General features: G+C 43.0%; 1 non-coding gene across 1 annotated transcript; it reads right to left on the reverse strand.

The window, feature by feature from the left end:
- Positions 1–8130: 8130 nt before the first annotated feature.
- On the reverse strand, positions 8131–8291 carry LOC126024930 (small nucleolar RNA SNORA81). Its single transcript, XR_007501005.1, has one exon. It is a non-coding gene; the product is annotated as a small nucleolar RNA SNORA81 (small nucleolar RNA).
- Positions 8292–21321: the final 13030 nt, after the last annotated feature.

The raw sequence follows: 21321 nt of genomic DNA on the forward strand, positions 1-21321 counted from the left end.
AAAAATGATAATATATTTTTTTGGTTTTGGTTTTGTTTTTGGGTCACACCCGGCGGTGCTCAGGGGTTACTCCTGGCTGTCTGCTCAGAAATAGCTCCTGGCAGGCACGGGGGACCATATGGGACACCGGGATTCGAACCAACCACCTTTGGTCCTGGATCGGCTGCTTGCAAGGCAAACGCCACTGTGCTATCTCTCCGGGCCTGATAATATATTTTTTAAAAACTTGATTGATTGATTGATTGGCTTTTGGGTCACACCTGGTGGCACTCAGGGGTGACTCCGGACTTTGCACTCAGAAATTTCCCCTGGCAGGCTGGGAACCATATGGGATGCAGGGAATCAATGAGGACCCTCCTGTGTTGGCCGAATTCAAGGCAAATGCCCCACCACTGTGCTATCACTCCAGCCCCAAATGATAATATTTTTAAGTTGTGCTAAAAATCCATCACATCGTATGACCATCCGACCTCTGTTCAGCAGCTGGTCCACAGAGTTCAGTGGCACAGCTCTACAGCTTTTCATCCTGCAGAACTGAACCTTTCTGCCTGCTAGAAACCCCCTCCCCTGCCCTGTGATCCCTCATCTCCTTCCTGCTTCTTGAGCTCCCTCATAATGGTCAAATTGCTGTGTTTGCCTTTCCAAAATCTGACTTTTTGCCACTTCTCCCTGTCTGGTAGGTGCAGGGGACCACTGGAGAGATGCAGTTTGAACAAATTCAGCCAGCAAAAAAGTTCTAGTTTGGAAACTAGTCCTGCACCACATAATTCTACATGAAATGCACTCAAGGGCCAGAGCAATAGCCCAGCAGCAGGGCGTTTGCCTTGCATACAGATGGCCCAGGATGGACTGAGGTTCTATCCCTGGCATTCCATATGGTCCCCTGAACTCACTGCCAGGAGTGACTTCTAAGTGCAGAGCCAAGAGTAACCCCTGAGCAATGCCAGTTATGACCCGCTCCAAAAAAAAAAAAAGAAAAAAAACACTTAAAACATCACTCTATACACAAGTTATAAGAAGAGCTCCTCATCCCTTTGTTAGTGCTTTCAAAATGTGTACTAACCAGGGACTTGAGTGATAGCATAGTGCATAGGGCATTAGCCTTGCATGTGACCAACTTAGGTTCGATCCCTGGCATCACATGAGTTCCCTATTTGGGTGCCAATTGTAAAATAAATCCCCATGCACCATATTTCCAACCCCAGGTGAATAGATCTGATGCAGGGAAGCTGCACATGTTTCATAAACCCATCCAGTCAGGAGAGAATCATGGAATCAGGTTGGCTTCTCACCTTGTGGTCCTCTGTGTGTTTGCCAAGCCAAATTGAAAACCTCTTTATTCTCCAATACAAATCCAACTGGGCGGGGGAGGGCCTGGTGGGAGCCAGGTGGACTCTTACATATCTAAGTGTTGCAAGTCAGTCCCTGAAGAGGTTGACTGATAGAGGGATGGAGGATGAGGCCTTTCTCTTCCAGCTCGGAGCACGCGTCTGCCACCCTGTCTAGCCGAGGGTTCTGAGGTGAAACAGCGGGTAAACAGCTCACAGACAGTCAGGCTTGTGGAAATATTAGCTTTATTCGGTGGACAAGACTGAAGTCCAAAGACTCAGCCTCAGTTCCAGCAAAAAAGCCCATCACCTTCCTTGTTTTTATCCCCCAGAATCAGATACCACCCAATGGTGGAATCAGATACCTACCAATGGTGGAAGCAGAATCAGGTACTACCCTAGGGTGGGGGCAGAATGCCAGGTCACACCCTAGGGTAGGGCACAATCACTGATCAGGTTAGGGCCAGTAACATAATAATCCCCTAAAATATTTACATACACAACAATTCCCCCATTTGTTTTTAGTAAACAAACAATATTGTCTACAAGTATTAAAGGAAAAACTAGTCAATAATAAAAGAGTGGCTGTTTGCATAAGCGCATCACAGGAAAATGTTAAGAAAAACTTCTAACCTAAACACAGGGTGTCTAAAACCAGAAACATGTATCAAGGAATCAACTACAAGCTCCTGAGAAGATAAATCTAAGACGTACATAGATCCTTCGAAGAGATGCCAGAAAGGTTGTGTAGCAGGCAAGAAGAAGCACCTTTTTTTTATTTGTTGTTGTTGTTGTTGTTGATTTTTGGGTCACACCTGGCAGTGCTCAGGAGTTACTCCTGGCTCCACTCTCAGAAATTGCTCCTGGCAGATACCAGCATTCGAACCAATGACCTTCTGCATGAAAGGCAAATGCCTTACCTCCATGCTATCTCTCCGGCCCCATTTTCATTTAAGTCCAGGTAGACCAGAAAGCCCATCTTTGAGGGCATTGAACTAGGCCTTTATTTCGGAGGAAGAGGCACATACACCCCCTGCACAGTGGGGAGCCACTGCAATGATGATCAATAGGTATCTGAACTTAATCCAAGTTCTTAATCCAGTCTGAAGTCCATATGATGTCTGAAATTGATGTCGATTATTTATAGATGGGAGCTTAAGTCACAAACCAAAACAAAATGTTTAAGGCAGAGACCCTCCCTGTGTAAATAAACAACTTGAGGGCCTATCGAAAATGGATGGAACCTCCTATAAACCTAGTATTTTGCCTATGATGCGCCCACGCAAAAACTCTGAGAACAGACAAAAATATCATTTAGGAAATTATAGACAACAATATCTAACTCACAAACCTAAAGTCAAGAAAGCAAAACCCTAATGTAATACAACATCAATTCCTAAGATTAAAAACTAAAATAGAAAAACATTAATTACAATAGTCAAAAGAAGTGTAGTACCAAATATAACTTCAAAGAATTACAATTATAGAAAAAATACAAAAGGTGAAATTTCTACAGAGTCCAATACCAATCTGTAAATATGAGGGGTCTGGAACTTCGAAAAGACCGGCAAAAGACACTTGATGGGTCTGGAAAAGCGGGTTGAAGCCTTGTACAGGAGATAACATCAAGCTGAATGAAGAAGGAAGGCCAGTACAGTCATCCATGTGTTGGGGCATCCCCAAGCGTTACATCATTACATCATGAGTTGGTTGGGCTTCTGCATTTCCTTTGGGATCGGTGCAATCTTGGGGTAGCCATTGTAGAAACGGTCAACAATAGCACTGTGTATGTGGATGGAAAACCAGAAATTCAGATAGCACAGTTTAACTGGGATCCAGAGACTGTGGGTCTTATCCATGGATCTTTTCTCTGGTGTTACATTGTGACACAAATTCTAGGTGGCTTCATTTCCAACAAGTTTGCAGCATATATGGTGTAAAACTCCAACAGTCACGGATTTCTTCCTCAGGCTGAGATCAGGAGGCTTGTAGTTTTGGGTGAAGGAGATGAGTTGCACATGTGAAGGGAATTCTGAAAATTAAATGTTAAGGACTAGGAAGAGAGAAGGAAGGATAAGGAACACTAAATTGGGGAAGATAAAGTAAGGAAAAAGGGAACTATATACAAAATATGCAGAACAGACACTAAACAAGATATATACATACAGGCTTCACAAAAAATATGGCCATAACACTCACTCATACTAAAAAATATTTGTTGGAAAGGATACAAAATAGAGCAAAAGAAAAAATAATTCAGCTGAATCAACTAAAAGTGCCTTAAAATGTAATAGCCGGCAACTGTTTAGAGAAATCATTTCAAATTCAAAAAAAATATTTTTTATGGCATAGCAGATCAGATCTGAAAGGGAATTTCATGTGTAATACAAACATGGAAAACTCTACTATAAATGTATAACAGTATATATACAAAGTTATTGTATAACAGTAATTCTATGATAATCAATCATAGGCAAGAAGCACTATGAAGAAGTCCACCTAAAAATTATCATTATGTCAGCGTCTTAAAACCTAAATTGAGGGAAATAAAGCAATGATGTTAAAATAAAAATAGTGAAAGTCGTTAAATGAGTATACCTAGGTCGGGCGCTCCCAGCGTGTTGGCGGCCGCTGCGTTGCTGCTGCTGCTGCTGTCCCAGGCGCAGGCGGACGAGCATGAACACACGTGTCAAGATAAAGAAGAAGTTGGGGCCGGAGAGATAGCATGGAGGTAAGGCGTTTGCCTCTCATGCAGGAGGTCATCGGTTCGAATCCCGGCGTCCCATATATGGTCCTCCCGTGCCTGCCAGGAGCAATTTCTGAGCCTGGAGCCAGGAATAACCCCTGAGCACTGCCGGGTGTGACCCAAAAACCACAAAAAAAAAAAAAAAAAAAAAAAAAAAAAGATAAAGAAGAAGTTGTCTTATGGATGAATACTGTTGGGCCTTACCATAATCGCCAAGAGACATACAAATACTTTTCACTTCCGTTCTGTGTGGGGTCAAAAAAAAGTATCAGTCATTACCATGAAACTTTGGGTGAAGCACTTCAGGGAGTGGAATTGGAATTTAGTGGTCTGGATATTAAATTTAAAGATGATGTGATGTCAGCCACCTACTGTGAAATTGACTTAGATAAAGAAAAGAGAGATGAATTTGTGTATGCTATCAAAAATCACCAATCAGGTTAGGGTGAATAACATAGTAATCCCCTAAAATATTTACATACACAACATCAAAGGACTAGGTAAAAAGGAAAGAGGAAGTTGGGGGAACACCTTTGTTTTGGATAATATTTGGGTGTCATCTCACACATCTCTCACCATCCTAAGGCTGGTTAATATTCTGTTGTGTAGACATGTGTCATTTTGTTCATGCAACAATCTCTTTTTAGCTCTTCTCTCAGACTTCAACATGGGTCTTTGGCTGGTTTTCTCCTTTTCCTCTGTGGTTGTTGCAATGCGGGTGGGTCACATACTTGGTTGTGTGATGCCAAACCTCACATATGTGACTCTGTGGATCACAGCAGGCAGTGTTGAGAATTGAACTTGATTGTGTGTGTGTGTGTGTGTGTGTGCTGGGACCTCACAGGTAGGTAGGTATTTTTGTGAGTTTCTTTTTCTTTCGTGTGTGTGTGTGTGTGTGTGTGTGTGTGTGTGTGTGTGTGTGTGTGCTGGGCCCTCATAGACAGGCAGGTATTTCTTTTTCTTTTTTATTTTTTTATTTTTCTTTTCTTTGTGTGTGTGTGTGTGTGTGTGTGTGTGTGTGTGTGTGTGTGTGTGCATCATACCCAGCAGCAGGGGACACTCCTGGCTCTACACTCAGAAATCACTCCTGGCAGGCTCATGGTACCATATGGGATGCCAATGTGCTATCGCTCCAGCCCCTCAGGTTACTCCTGACTGTGTGTTCAGGAATCACTCCTGGCAGGCTCAGGGGACCTTATGGGTTGGAACCCAGGTCAGCCCTATGTACAACAAATGGCCTACCCCCTGTGCTATCACTCCAGTCCCTTATATTGGTCTTTCTCTCTCTCTCTTTTTTTTTGGGGGGGTGTTTGGGTCACACCTGGCAGCACTGAGGGTCTACTCCTGGCTCTATGCTCAGAAATCACCCCTGCCAGGCGCAGGGGACCTTATGTTGCAAGTCAGCCCCTGAAGAGGTTGACTGATGGAGGGATGGAGAATAAGGTCTTTCCCCTTCAGCTCGGAGCACGCGTCTGCCACCCTGTCTAGCCAAAGGTTCTGAGGTGAAACAGTGGGTAAACAGCTTGCAAACTGTCAGGCTTGTGGAAATGTTAGCTTTATTCGGTGGACAAGACTGAAGTCCAAAGCCTCAGCATAAGTTCCAGCCAAAAGCCTCTCACCTTCCACAGACCCTTGTTTTTATCCCCCAGAATCAGGTACCACCCAATGGTGGGATCAGATACCACCCAATGGTGGAAGCAGAATCAGGTACTACCCTAGGGTGGGGGCAGAATGCCAGGTCACACCCTAGGGTAGGGCACAATCACTGATCAGGTTAGGGCCAGTAACATAATAATCCCCTAAAATATTTACATACACAACAATTCCCCCACTTGTTTTTAGTAAACAAACAATATTGTCTACAATTATTAAAGGAAAAACTAGTCAATAATAAAAGAGTGGCTGTTTGCATAAGCACATCACAAGAAAATATAAAGAAAAACTTCTAGCCTAAACACAGGGTGCCCCTCCCTTAATATAAATGAATGATAATAAGCTTTTGCAATCTTGACTCTGCCTTTAGCCAAAGGCGGGTAATATTTACATAGCAACAATACAGGATGCCAGGATTCGAACCACCGTCCTTCTGCATGAAAGGCAAACGTCATACCTCCATGCTATCTTTCTGGCCTGGTCTTTCTCTTGATAGTACTGACCATTAATAAGCATTGCCTGAATCCATTCTCTTAGTAGAACTTTATAAAGTGACGGCATCTTAAATCTGTTCTTCCTTCTCAGTGGCCTAGAGCTTCTTTCTCTGCTCTGAAGGGTCAGAATTAAATGATATTTTTTTTAACCTCTAGATATTCAGACCTAGCAGGACCCTGGCACAGAGAAAGGATCAATAAATGCTTCTTACAGATATTAATAGTGGGGGCTAGAGAGATGAGTACAAGCACATAAGGCACTTGCACACAGCTGGTCCGGGTGGATCCCCAGTACAACACTTCATCCCTGGACACAATTGGGAGTGATTTATTAAGTACAGAGCCAGGAGTAGCTTCTGAGCACGCTGAGCTGTGGCTTAAAACTTAAAAAGGAAAGAGAAATGGGTTGGAGAGATAGTGAGGTGAATAAGGTATTTGCCTTGCATGCAGCCTACCCAGATCTAATTCTCAACACCCCAGATAGTCTCCCAAATAAGCCAGGAGTGACACCTGAGTGTAGAGCCAGAACACCACCAGGTATGGCTCCCCAAATATATATATGCACATGTATACCTATATTTGAACACATATATGTATTCATATATGTATATATGTTCGTGTATAAGTTTCTGTTCATATCTATACACATATACAAACAATAGGCAAATAGAGGAATTAAATGAGCTTTATGATCTGTATGTTGTCAGGGAAGAACAGGGCCAAGAAGCAAATGAGAGAGAGATAGCACAGTGATAGGGCATTTGCCTGGCAAGCAGCTGGCCCAGGAATAATGGTGGTTCAAATTTCTGCATCCCATATGATTCTCCAAGCTTGGCAGGATCAATTTCTGAGCACAGAGCCAGGAGTAAACTCTGAGTGCCACTGGGTGTAACCTGTTTGGCCGCCCCAATCCACCACCCCATGGCACAGAGGCAATAAAACGCACTGCAGGTGCCACCCTGGCTGTTGCAAGTCAGCCCTTGATGGGGCTGACTGATGGAGGGATGGAGGATGAGGTCTTTCCCCTCCAGCTTGGAGCACACATCTACCACCCTGTTCAGCCGGTGGTTCTGAGGTGAAGTGGCGGGTAAACAGCTCACAGACAGTCAGGCTTGTGGAAATATCAGCTTTATTCGGAGGACAAGACTGAAGCCCAAATCCTCAGCATCCATTCCAGCCAGAAAAGTCCCTCGCCTTCCACAGACCCTTGCTTTTATCCCCCAGAATGAGGTACCACCCTAGGGTGGGAGCAGAATGCCAGGTCATACCCTAGGGTAGGGCACAATCACCAATCAGGGTAGGATTAGTAACATAATAATCCCATTGAAATGTTTACATACACAACAACGACGCCCCCACCTCCTGTGACACCGCTGCCACCCCGGCTGCCACCTCCTGTGGTACTGCCGGTGCCATACCAGCCACCACAGCTGCCACCTCCTTCCTTGGCACTGCTGTTGCCATCCCAGCCATCATCGCTGCCCCCTCCTTTGGCACTGCAGGTGCCACCCAGGACACCACTGCTGCTGCCAACTCCTTTGGCACTGCTGGTGCCACTCCGAATGCCACCTGAACTTGGTCCAGTACAAGTTAGTGGAGAAGTTTGTGAAACGAGAAGAGGAGGTGGTCTCCCACCACGAAGCTGCCTTCCTCTGACAGGAGACTCACCCTCACGGCTTAAATCAGGGCTGGCGCTGGTTGGCCCAGATCTGGAACCTGGAGCCGCTGCCTGAGGTGACCGCCACCCTTCTCTATGACTTCTTGGAGGTGTGTGGCAATGCCCTGATGAGGCAGTATCGGCTCCAGTTCTGGAAGATGCTCCTTCTCCTCCAAGAGGAGTACTTGCCCAGGATGGAAGCCATCACCAGCCCAGGCCAGATGGGCTCCTTCATTTTTATTATTAAAATAAATAAAATTTATTAAATGTTAAAAAAAGAAAGAGGTCCTCCCCAGTCTCTTCAATCTAGTGCAGTTAGTTTTCTTCTAGTGTGTACTCTGCTAGCATTATTGCAAAAACCATGATATGATCCTAGTTTCTGCAATTTTAGCACAGTGCTTATACAAGAAGGCACATGAATAAATTTTAATAAGCTTGCTAGGTATTCTTTTTGTTTTTGTTGTTGTTGTTGTTGTTTTTTATTTTGGATCACACCTAGCAGCTCTCAGGGGTTGCTCCTGGCAGGCTCTGGGAACCATGTGGGATGCCGGGATTTCAACCACTGTCCTTCTGTGTCTAAGCAAACGCCTTACCTCCATGCTATCTCTCTAGCCTCTCGCTAGCCATTCTTTAAAAAATGTTTTTTGTATTTAGGGACCATACCTTCTAGTGCTTGGGGAGCATATTGGAAGTTATCTCCCTAGTCCCTAATAGTTAATCTTAGTTAATCTTTTATTTTGGGGGGGGGGGTTGGGTTTTGGTCACACCGGCAGTGCTCTGGGGTTCCTCCTGGCTCTCTGCTCAGAAATCGCTCCTGGCAGGCTCAGGGGACCATGTGGGATGCCGGGATTCTAACCACAGTCCTTCTGCATGCAAGGCAAATGCCCTGCCTCCATGCTAGCTCTCCGGCCCCAATCTTAGTTAATCTTAACCATCATATTGATAGAAAAAGGCGGGGCCCAGAGAGATAGCACAGTGGCTTTGCCTTGCAAGCAGCCGATCCAGGACCAAAGGTGGTTGGTTCGAATCCCGGTGTCCCATATGGTCCCCCGTGCCTGCCAGGAGCTATTTCTGAGCACCGCCAGGTGTGACCCAAAAACCAAAAAAAAAAAAAAAAAAAAATACTTGGGGCCGGAGAGATAGCATGGAGGTAAGGCATGCAGAAGGTCATTGGTTTGAATCCCTCCATCCCATATGGTCCCCCGTGCCTGCCAGGAGCAATTTCTGAGCACAAAGCCAGGAAAAACCCCTGAGCACTGCCGGGTGTGACCCAAAAACCACAAAAACAAAACAAAACAAAACAAAACAAAAAAAAAACCCAGCAAAGCAGAAACTAAAATTTCAGGAAAGCGGGGAAAGAGTAAGCGACCAGGCAGAATATATAGAATCCAGATTGATAGAAGAAATCTTCAGAGATGAGTTTTCTGCAAGACTGCCTTTGTTTAAGGGCCACACCCAGCTGTTCTCAGGTTTCTGGCGTTATGTATAGGGATCCCTGCCTGCAGTGTATCGTGGCCCTACTCTTTTTGGAGTGCAGCTCTGCCGTGGCTCTCTGCCTCCTACAGAGTAGGCATTAACTGGGGGAAGATCTCCATTCTGGGCCCCCGTTTTTCCTTTTCCTTTGGAACATTTCACTCTGGTTGAAGTGTCCCTCCTGGGCCCACAGAGGCCTCCCATGGGCTAGCCTCTCCCTGTTCCTTCTGGGTTCTTCAGCCTCCTTTGGAATCAGGCAACCAAGTTCGCACCATCCTCATGTGCAAGAACTAGTAAATATTAGGGAACAGAGACTGCTCTGAAGGTATTTCTATTAAACAAAGCGATGGTATATTTTAGTTTTCTTGTACCAGTTTTTCCCCCTTTTTACAGTAAAGAATAAAGTCCTTTTCATGGAACCCCCGAAAAAATACACTCCCCCTAAACAATGGATTGAAATGAGTTTGACTTAGAAATATGAAGACCGAGGGTGGGAAAGTGATTCAGAAATTCAGCGTGTGTTGTGGAAGAGGAGGAAATGGCACGAATGACTGGCTCCTGCGATTTGAAGGCCATTGTGACGGAAACAAAGCCGTGGGAGCACATTCTTCGTCTGTGGACAGAGATCATTGCATCACGTTTATTTATCTTTCGGGCGACTTTTATAGCCCTTAATAAAAAAAAAAGTTAAAATAGTCCCTGCTATTGTGTCTTAGTGAGTCTTTTCCCCCCTCCTCCTCCTTGCAATAAAAAACAACTCTGTTAGCAGAAAAATAGCCATTGTCTCATGGAGTAAGAGAATTTTTCCAGGAGTCTTAGGCAAGAGTTTCCCAGCGGCTCTGGGACTTCAGAAAGTCAGGCAGGCCCCAGAGTGATCTGGCCAACACTCCTCTGAATCAAGGAAGATCAAGGAGCTGGGATGATAAGGAATGAGCCTGCCTTTGAACACCAACTAGAGGTACTTCAGATTTTTGGCTGTGTGAATGTAATCGAAAAGCAATCACATTGGTTCATATTTGCAGACTCCATCATTAAAGAAATTTTTTCTTTTTCTATTATTGGGGTTCCTGGAACCCTATGGGGGCATGGAGAGCCATGGTGAGGTTGGGGAGTAGGCAAGTTCTTGGGGGGAATGGGGGAGCTCCTCTGCCTGGGGGTGCCATGCAGAGAAAGATGGAGAAAGGAAACCTGAAATGAAAGGCGGCGGGGGGTAGGATTCAGAGAGTGGAGGGAAAGAGGAAGACAAGAAAGGGGAAAGGAGGAAGAAGAGGGGAGAGTAGGAAAAAGAGAAGAGTAAGGGAGGGAAAAAAGTAGTTTTTTCTTTTGGGCTCCCAAGCAGTGCTGTGGAAGGCCTGGGTTCTAGTGCCACAGCTTGTGGTGCTGAAATTCTAACTGGGGTCGGTTGACAAGTTGAAACCTCAACTAACTGTCCAGCTCTAGGAGGGCTTTGGGGCTCTTTATTTCATGGATTGTTTTCTCATAAGTAAGTGCTGTGTGTGTGTCTAAAACCACAGCCTGTGCTCAGCTTGGTGGAACCTGTAGTTCACCTGCTTGTATATTCCACTGGTAATCCCTAACTCAGAGAGTCTTGTTTTGTTTTGGGGCCACATCTAGTAATGCTCAGGGTTTATTCCTGGCTCTGCTCGACACTATGGAGTGCTGGGGATTGAAACTGTGTTACACGCATTGTACTATCACCCCAAATTTCAGCCAAAGAGCTGGTCCCTGCTTAGATCTCTAAACATTCTCACTCAAGCTTTCCCTCATTATCACCATCAGTTTTGCCTTGTCCATCTTCCAGCTGAAGAAATGAAGGATGCTCTATTCAGAGTTGTTGGTTCAGATCTATCCCTCTGTTTTGGGAGGGGGGCACACCCGGTGGCACTCTGCACCTGGCTCTGCACTCAGAAATCACTGCTGGCAGTCTCAGGGGTACCCTAAGGCATGTCGGGGATCGAACCCAGGTCGGCTGTGTGCAAAGCAAATGCCCTCCCTGCTGTGCTATTACTCTGGTCCCAGATCTCTCCCTTTTTAAGTACTTACATGGTAGAATGATATATCGGCCACCCCCTAGGGCCCACGAGCACTTGGAAACACCAGGTGTCTCCTTCCTGTGGCCCAGTCTGTCCCCAGAGGACTAGACACTAGACCCTCCTGCAGACAGACAGCTGTAAGTCAGAGGTGCCTGGGGTATCCATCAGCTGATTGTGGCATCTTTTGTTAAGTTAAGTCCAAGCAGTACTTGGTGAGATCTTGGCAATTTCTAGCTCAAAACTGCATAATGGTGCTGAGTTGCAAAGAGAATACTTTTGACCAGTGTGAAAGGACTCTGAGTATATCAGTCTTTTCCCAGTCTGACTTGCCTATTTCTGTATAGCCCAGGGGGTGAATGTGGCCCATATCTTGTGTGGACAGTTAAAAAAACTAATGGTTTTCGGTTTATGGGATCAGCTGTGCTCAGAGCTCCTGGCAGTGCTAGGAAATGAACATGGGTCACCCTCATGTAAGGTCTTAGTTGTACTATCTCACCCCTAGAGTTTTACTTGTTTTGGGGGTATATCTGGCAATGCTCAGGGATCACTTGGTATTCTGGGGACCTTATGCAATGCTGGGTTCCATTCTGGTTGGCTGTAGGTAGGCAAACATTAATCTTGTGTTCTTCAGACCCTGGAATTGTCACTTTTTTGGGAGGTTATATTCAGTGATACTCAGGGGTCACTAATGGGGTGCACGAGGATCTACATTGGGTTCCAGGCAAACAGCCTCCCAGCTACACCCTCTGCTGCCCAAGAGTTGTATTTTTTTTTATTTTGGGGCCATAACCCAGTGATGCTCAAGGCTTATTCCTGACTCTACACTTATAAATCACTCCTAGAAGACTTGTGAAACCATATGGAGTACCAGGGATCAAACTTGGGTTGGCCACCTGCAAGGCAAATGCCCTACCTGCCCCAGTTCCTGGAATTGATTTTTAATTTATTGGGCAGAATAAATGTTGGCGTGTAATGAGACGTTCTTTGGGTATTGGGTTGAGGTTTGGTTATTCCATAGTTCCCAGACGGAGAAGGGATATCCCATATCACCTTATTGAGGGAGGACAGGAGAAGCTGGTTTGGTAACAATTCTCTGCAGTAAGTAATCCACACAAATATGGAGAATATAGCAGGCAAGTAAACTCACACTGCAAGCTGTTCATCCACAAGCCAGTCAATCCAACAAACAAAACCACAAATCTAGATGGCAGGTAGCCCCAGCTAAGCTCTCCTGGGGAAAAAAACCAGATGAAAGGCAATGGGAAAACAAGACCAACAGAAAATAATTATGAGGGGGCTGCTTGCCTTGCAGGCCCTAGGACGAACTGCAGTTTGATTCTCAGGAGTTCCATATGGTCCACCAAGCCAAGAGCGAATTCTGAGCACATAGCCAGGAGTAACCCCTAAGCGGCACCGGGTGGCCCAAAACCCAAAAATAATAATAATAATAATAATAATAATAATATAATAATAATAATAATAAAAGATACAAATGGAACTATTTGATACAAGTGGGAATTATTTCAAAGGTCTCAACTTACTTCATATTTCCCCTTTTCTATTCTCGAAAAGTTAAAATAGAAAATAAGTAATAGGCCCTGAAAAGACAAGGGAAGACTAAACTAAACAAATAGCAATAAATTGCAAAAAGAAAAATGTAAAGAAAACCTTTAGGCCTAATGACAGGGTTTTCTTACCTATAAACTGAAGTCAAGGAACCAACTACAGTCTCCAGACTAATTCACAATCCCCAAATCACATTCTGTAGTGTTCTCAAAAAGTCGTCCTTTGTAGGGGCTGGAGTGAAAGCACAGCGGTAGGGCATTTGCCTTGCACGTGGCCAGCGTTTGATCTCCAGCATCCTATAGGGTCCCCATAGCCTGCCAGGAACCCCTGAGTACCACCAGGTATGCCTCCCCTGTCAAAAAAAAAAAAAAGTCTTCCTTTGTAAAGACCAGAGAGTCACATGGTAATCCACAGTTAGAGTATTTAGGAGGAGATATAAGGAAGGCGGCTTAGCAGGCAAGATGAAGTTTATTTTCAGGTCAAATCCAGGGTGGCATGAAAGTCAATGTTTAGGGCACAATTTTGAGCCTGTTCCTGGAATTTGTTAAATGTACCCCAAATGACACTGGAGATAAAAGTGCAGTATCTCACTAGTGGTTACCTGGAATTTTTGGTACTGAAGAAAAGATTTTTCAAGCTCTTCATCCTAGCCAGAGTCCATGCAGAAAAATCAGAAAATGGGTACAAGGTTCGGCCGATTATTGCTTGATGGGAGCTCAAGTCAAATAACCAAGACAAGATGTTTCAAGTGAAGAACATCCCTGTTTCAAGAACCTATGTAAGAGCCGGAGAGCTAGCATGGAGGTAAGGCATTTGCCTTGCATGCAGAAGGATGGTGGTTCGAATCCCAGCATCCCATATGGTCCCCTGAGCCTGCCAGGAGCGATTTCTGAGTGTAGAGCCAGGAGTAACCCCTGAGTGCTGCCGGGTGTGACCCAGAAAACAAAGCAAACCAAAAAAATGTGAGTTCCATTCTTAATGAATAGAAACTCCTTTCTGTACCTACAAATTTTTCTGATTTAATGCACCCATGCAAAAATCTTAACACAAAATATAAAGGAGACTAATCGGGATAATGATAAATCCACAAAAACCAATAACTCAATTTCAGCAAGGAAAAAAAAACTAAAAATAGTTTTCTAAAATACACTCCTACAAGTAAAATAAAAATGGGGAGATCTCTAATTACATAGATAAGAAGTAGAGGCACATACAAATCAAATAAATACACCCCTATGAAATATATACAAGAAGTCATTATCTTCTTAGAGTCCATTTGAATAAGATCTGGAAATAAAAATCCAGAAAGTCATTTCAGCCATCAATGAAGCCTTAAGGAGTCTGAGCAAATGGTTCATTACTGTCATTGGTAAGCAGAACTCTGAAAGACCTGGCTCTCTTCTAAAGGCCCAAACCAGAAGCATGTGCTGAGCAAGGTGGAGACAACTGGAGGAGATGAGGGAGTTTCTGTGTGGAAAAAGTTAAGGGCTGAGGGAAGAGAGGATTAGTTCTGGCAGAAAACATCAATCAGTTATGAGAGAAGTGAAGAAGAAAAAGGCTTCCATATATATTATACAATATATATAATATGGACAAAAGACAATACAAACGATGAACAGACACAAAGGTGGCCACTACATGCACACACTCACACAAACATTAAAACTAAAATTTCAATTGAAATGGATCCAAAGGCAACCAATGAAAAAGCTGGGCTGGTACAATTTAAAGAGCTTCAAAATAGAATAACTGCAAACTAGGTAAAAGAATTGCTTCAAAATCACAAAAAATTTTTCCCAAGAGACAAGTAAAGCAGATCCAAAAGAGAATTCCATCAATAAAACAGGCATGGGGAATACTACTCAACATACTGCAATGTAAATCTATAATACACTGAGAATTGTTGAAGGGCACATCAAAGAGTAGGTGTGACTCCCCCCCCCCAAAAAAAAAAGAAAAGCAAAAGTGTCATTTGATCAGAATTACCGTATTTTCCGGCGTATAAGACGACCCCCTAATTTTACAGTTAAAACAGGTTTAGGCCTATATTGGCTGTATCAGACAGAACGTTCCTGTGCTGCAACTGTATGTACCACAGTGAGCCAATCACAACAAGCAAAGTTTCAGAGGTTATACTGTAATAGACTTCCTCTCTGACTCTGGTCCATCTGAGCAGGCTTTTGACAGTGTAGATTCGGGTCTAGAACATTGTTTAATTTGCATGCATCAAAAGCCTGCTTGGATTGGCTGAATTAGAGAGGCGGTCCGAGCAGCCTTGCAGTGATTGGTGCAGGATCGAGTTGGAAAATTCGTTTTGTGGCAATATTCAGACAATTTTTGTTTAGCAGCATATTGAAACATTTTTCGGGATATACTCGGTGTATAAGACGACCCCCGATTTTCGGTTGACTTTTTTTTGTTTCAAAAGTCGTCTTATACTTATACCATGGATTTAGGTGTATCTACCTGAGACCTGCCCATTTCTGGGAGGGGTCTTGGGAACCAGATATTATGTTAACCTTACCTGATAGAACCCTCCCATTTCCTCCCATTTTCTTTGCCAGCATGGAGGTCAGAGGGAAGATGGCTGAAAGGAGTTAAGACACAGGGCAAGCTAAGAATGGCATGCATAAATGGTTAGCAACCACATCAGTTGGCTAGGGCTGAAGAAAGATGTTATCTCCCTGGAAGCCTGCCTGTGAGTGAGTTCAATACCCGTCACTTTCCTGGACCCAGACCCCGCGGTTAATGGGGGATAAAGCCACGTGGTCGAGGCCTAAGAATAAAGGCCTCCATCCACCATCCAAGTCCATCCTAAGGGCTTCATGCAACAGTTAGCGGTTACTCCTGGCTTTGTGCTCAGAATTTACTCCTGCTAGGCTCGGGGGAACTGTATGGGATAGTGGTGATCAAACGTGGCCCAGCTGTGTGCAAAGCAAATGTCCTATCTTCTGTGCTACTTATCGCTTTGGCCCCTGGAGTTATATTTTAAATTATGGTATATATATACACATATATGTATATATATACATATATATTTCCAGCTCACAGAATTATTCCTTTACTGGGCTATTTCATGGAAAAAAATACCAGTTTTAGAAAGGGAGAAAACGAGGGGGGTGCCCTTAGTGAAGATAACTTTGCAGAGAAAGGCAATTTTCTAGTTGCTGATCACCCATAGGTGCATTTTATTCTATTAATGTAAAACAATTAAGAAAAATGGAAGATTGGGTCAGACTTAAAGTCCCAGTTTGGGATGGAGCAGCAGGGAAAGCACCTCAGGTTCGCCTTCCCAGAGAGGCCTTTAAGACTAGGGCGAGGCCTTGGACTGTTCCTGGTCTCCACCCTTCACACAGCCTGTCAGGGCTTCTGCTTAGAGATTGTTCATCCTTCTTCCTTACACATCTTTGGGCTACTTCAGGGCCAGTGACTTGGCAACTCCGTCTAATCCCACCTTGGTATTGTCTAAAAAAAAAAAAAAATATATATATATATATATATATATAATTATATATACATATATATATTATTTTGGGCCCACACCCAGCAGCACTCAGGGGTTACTCCTGGCTCTGTGATCAGAAATTGCTCCTGGTAGGCTCGGGGGATCATATGGGAGGGATGCCAGGGATCAAACCCACATCCATCCTGGGTCAGCCACATGCAAGGCAAATGTTCTACTGCTGTGCTATTGCTCCGGCCCCTCTTCCTAAAGACCTTATTGTCAGGGACCCCTCCCTGCCCATCTGCCTGAACCTGATTCTCATGGGGTTACCTCTCTGCTGTTCTTCTTCACTGCTCAGCTACCAGTGCTCAGGAATGCTGGCCTAGACCAGGTGAGTTCCAACCTTGACACAGGAATTCTAGACCCATCACCTCTCCTCTCAGAAAAGTATGTCAGAAGAAAGCGAAACTTGATATAAGATAAATTTTTATTAAAATGTATTTAGAGGGCCCGGAGAGATAGCACAGCGGCGTTTGCCTTGCAAGCAGCCGATCCAGAACCTAAGGTGGTTGGTTCGAATCCCGGTGTCCCATATGGTCCCCCGTGCCTGCCAGGAGCTATTTCTGAGCAGACAGCCAGGAGTAACCCCTGAGCACCGCCGGGTGTGGAAAAAAAACAAAAAACAAAAAAAAACACACAAAAAATGTATTTAGAAAGATACAAGAGGAGAGAAAGGACATGACAAGAATAAGGGCTTATCCAGGGTGGAAAGAAGCAGACTCAGAGACAGTAGGCAAGATTTGACACTAAAGGAGAACATGGGCCTGCAGGGCGAGCCTGAGGTGGGTGCATGTTGGGCCATGTTGGCAGCCGTCAGAAGAGCTGAGATGGCAAGTCCTTCCTGTAGGGGTCTCAGGTCTGTGTTCCTGCGGCCTGCATGCTGACCACTGGGCAAATTGCAGATTGGTTTACCATCACCTGTAGTTATTCCAAAGGAATGGCCACTAATTATAATTGATCTGAAGGACTGCTTCTACCATATTCCTATCCACCCAGATGATAAAAAACATTTTGCATTCTCAGTTCCTTCTCTCAATAATACCCATCCCTGCAGATGTTTCCAATGGATTGTTCTCCCCCAAGGCATGCTGAATTCCCCAACCATGTGTCAGTTTTTTGTAGATAAGGTTTTGAGCCCTGCTCATGAAAAATTTCCTCAAGCCATGATATTTCATTATACAGATGATATCTTGCTCACAATGATCAATGAAACAGATTTACAGGACTTATACTCTTATGTTACTGACTGTTTACAAAGATCAGGACTGGAAATAGCTTTAGAAAAAATACAGATAATGCCACCATATCAATATTTGGGTTTTATTTTGGACCGGACATCTATATGCCCACAAAAAATTCTATCAAAAAAGAAAACCTCAGAACGCTTAATGATTTTCAGAGACTTTTAGGTGACGTAAATTGGCTCTGCCCTGCACTAGAAATCCCGAATGCAGAGTTATCTAATCTGTTTAAAACGTTGGAGGGTGACCCTGCTTTAGATAGCCCGAGAAACTTAACAACAGCTGCCAAAAATGAATTGGACATCTTCTTGAGCAGATTACAAAAATCGTTTTTCTTAAGATTCATCCCAGGAGAAAAGGTATTTCTCTTACTCTTCCCTACTATAGAAACCCCCACAGGGGCCTTGATGCAACAGTCAGGACCTTTGGAATAGGTGTATTTACATAACAAACAGCCTCACTCAGTTGTCCCCTACTTGCAACTGATTTCAGAGATTATTATCAAGGCAAGACTCAGATCTATATCTTTACTAGGTTTTGACCCAGATATAATAGTTTTGCCAGTACCAAAAAAGAAAATTGAGTCAATATTGCCTCTTAATGAATCTCTACAAAGGGCCTCTCAGATTTTGCAGGAGAAATATCCTCCCATTATCCAGCAGAAAAAACTTGGGACTTTTTAAAGAAAACTCAGTTTGTCATTTCTTCAATTGTTCGGGATTCCCCTATTCCCAATGCCAAGGTTTTTTACATTGATGGATCCCAAAATGGAAAAGGAGGAATAACCGGAGACAACATTAATATGACCATAGATACCAAATATATATCTGCACAGAAAGTTGAATTAGCAACGTTAATTTACCTATTAGAAAATGTATCTGAAGCCATGAATATAGTTTCTGATTCTTTGTATGTGGTAAATTTATGTCATGTGATAGCCACTTCTTCCCTTAATGCTAATAACCCGATCATACAGAACTTACTTAAACGATTACAGCAGCTTCTTCAAAAACGAACTGAGCCCATCTTCATCACGCATATTAGAGCCCACTCAGGTCTTCCAGGACCAATGGCTCAAGGAAATAAAACTGCTGACTTGCTAGCAATGCCTATATTTAAATCACCTGTAGAGGAACATTCAGCCTTACACACAAATGCTCACCATTTACATGTGAATTACCAAATTCCATGGAGGCAAGCTAGAGAAATTGTAGAAATCTGCAACGTATGTGCACCGTTAGCAAAAAAGACTCACATGGCAGGAGCAAACCCAAGAGGCTTACAGTCTAACGAACTTTGGCAAATGGATATAACTCAAACAGATTTATTTCCAAGGAAACCTTATCTTCATGTTGTGGTGGACACTTATTCTCGTTTTATGTGGGCAATTCCCATGTCTTCTCAAAAATCTAAGGCTGCTTGTAGTTTTCTTTTACAATGTTTTTCTGTGATGGGTATTCCATATTCTATAAAAACTGATAATGGACCAGCCTATGTTAGCAAAACTTGTGAATTTTTTGGTAAGGAATGGCAGATAAGACATCTCAAAAGGAATTCCTTACAATTGTAGGGGACAGGCCATTATAGAAAGGACTCACAGAACCTTAAAAACTCAATTCCAAAAAAATAGAAAAAGAGGTTTACCACCAACGGATTTGCTATCTTTGACTCTTATCACACTAAATTACTTTAACTTACCCCAAGGGGAAAGTTACACTGCAGCGGAAAGACATTTTAAAGAAGATATTCAGAGACAAGAAACAACCCATAAACCTATTTGGATCAAGGAGGATGAAAAATGGATAGCTGAATATCTTCTCCTAAGAGGAAGGGGTTATGCCTATGTTTCTACAAATGACAACCCTCCCAAGAAATTTTGGGTTCCATTACGCCTTGTTAGAAATCGGGCTAGCACAAATGATCAGGTTCACACTATAAACTCCCTTTCAGAGCAAAAACAGAATACTCCAGACACTAACAGCAGTAATATTGCTGAGGTCTCTGGGGCAGGGAACAACGATTTAGCTGTCACACATCATACAATGAGTGAGACTGATGGTAGTGATAAACCCTTACACTCTGAGATGCAAAAGGAAAGACAGGAACCTATCTTAACTGGGCTCCAAAATATAGGAAACTCTTGCTACATGAACTCAATATTGCAATGCTTGTATAATATTTCAGACTTGACTAAGTATTTTTATCAAGATCATTATAAAAAGGATATTAACAAGAAAAATCCGATGGGTCATGAAGGTAAATTAGCTGAAGAATTTGGTTGGCTCATCAAAACCATGGGAAATGGATTTCATAGATATATAAACCCTGAAAGCTTCAAAGTAACAATTGGTTTACTTAATGACCAGTTTGCTGGACACAATCAGCAGGATCCACACGAACTACTGATGTTCCTAATAGAGGGACTACATCAGGACTTGCTTACTGTAAATCTAATGACAGACAAAACTACACATCTTACGGAAAATGAAAATTATGAACAATTTAGTCCAGAACGCCAAAAGGCTCACAAATCTATTATTTATGATCTCTTTCAAGGACAATTCAAATCTATACTACAGTGTCTCACTTGCCACCAAAAGTCTGAGGTTTATGAGACATTTGTTCATTTGTCTCTGGCTGTTACATCTACAGATAAATGTACATTACAGGAATGCCTCTCTGAATTTTTTTAAAGAAGAAGAGTTAAGGGATGACAACAAAGTTCTGTGCAACAGCTGCAAAACTAGAAGGGATTTTTCAAAGAAAACATACTTATGGAAACTGCCCCCAGTACTTATAATATACTTGAAATGTTTTGCTTTTGATAGCAAACAAATAAAAAAATTGCATACTTATGTATATTTTCCTTTTGAAGACCTCAATTTAGTAGAATTCACCTCAGAGAATAAAAGCAAGATTAATAAATACAACTTATCATCAGTGTCAATCTATTATGGTATAAAGTTTACTACAAACACTGTAAAATTGCTGCAAAACAACACTGGATCAATTTTGATGACAAGAAGATCAAAAAAGTCCCTAATACATTGGTGAAATTCACAGCAGCATACATTCTGTTTTATACTTCTTAAAGATCTACAATGAACACCAGATAATCATTTCACTTCCTTATCAGTTGCTATTAATGCTCTAGGATTCTTTCCACAGGCATGATCAATGAATATGGATTGAAAATTATGAACCCCCAATGTGTTTCCTTATATGATGGATTTATGTCTTAATTTCATTATTGCTCTAGGTCTCAGTTAATCATGAAATTTTACAATTTAATTTAGTCAAGGTTCACCTGAAAGAGAAATTTCTCATTATATTAATGTTGTTTTTCTTAAAACCCATAATTTTCAGACACAAAAGAGAAAAGAGCTGGAAGTTCCAGCTCACCACAGGAAGCTCACCACAAAGAGTGATGAGTTTAGTTAGAGAAATAACTACATTTTGAACTTTCCTAATAATGAGAATGTATGAGGGAAATGGAGAGCCTGTTTAGAGTACAGGCAGGGGTCGGGTGGGGAGGAGGGAGACTTGGGACATTGGTGATGGGAATGTTGCACTGGTGATGGGTGGTGTTCTTTACATGACTGAAACCCAAACACAATCATGTATG

The sequence above is a fragment of the Suncus etruscus genome, chromosome 12 (genome assembly GCF_024139225.1).
Source record: "Suncus etruscus isolate mSunEtr1 chromosome 12, mSunEtr1.pri.cur, whole genome shotgun sequence".
NCBI classification, from domain to species: Eukaryota; Metazoa; Chordata; class Mammalia; order Eulipotyphla; family Soricidae; genus Suncus; species Suncus etruscus.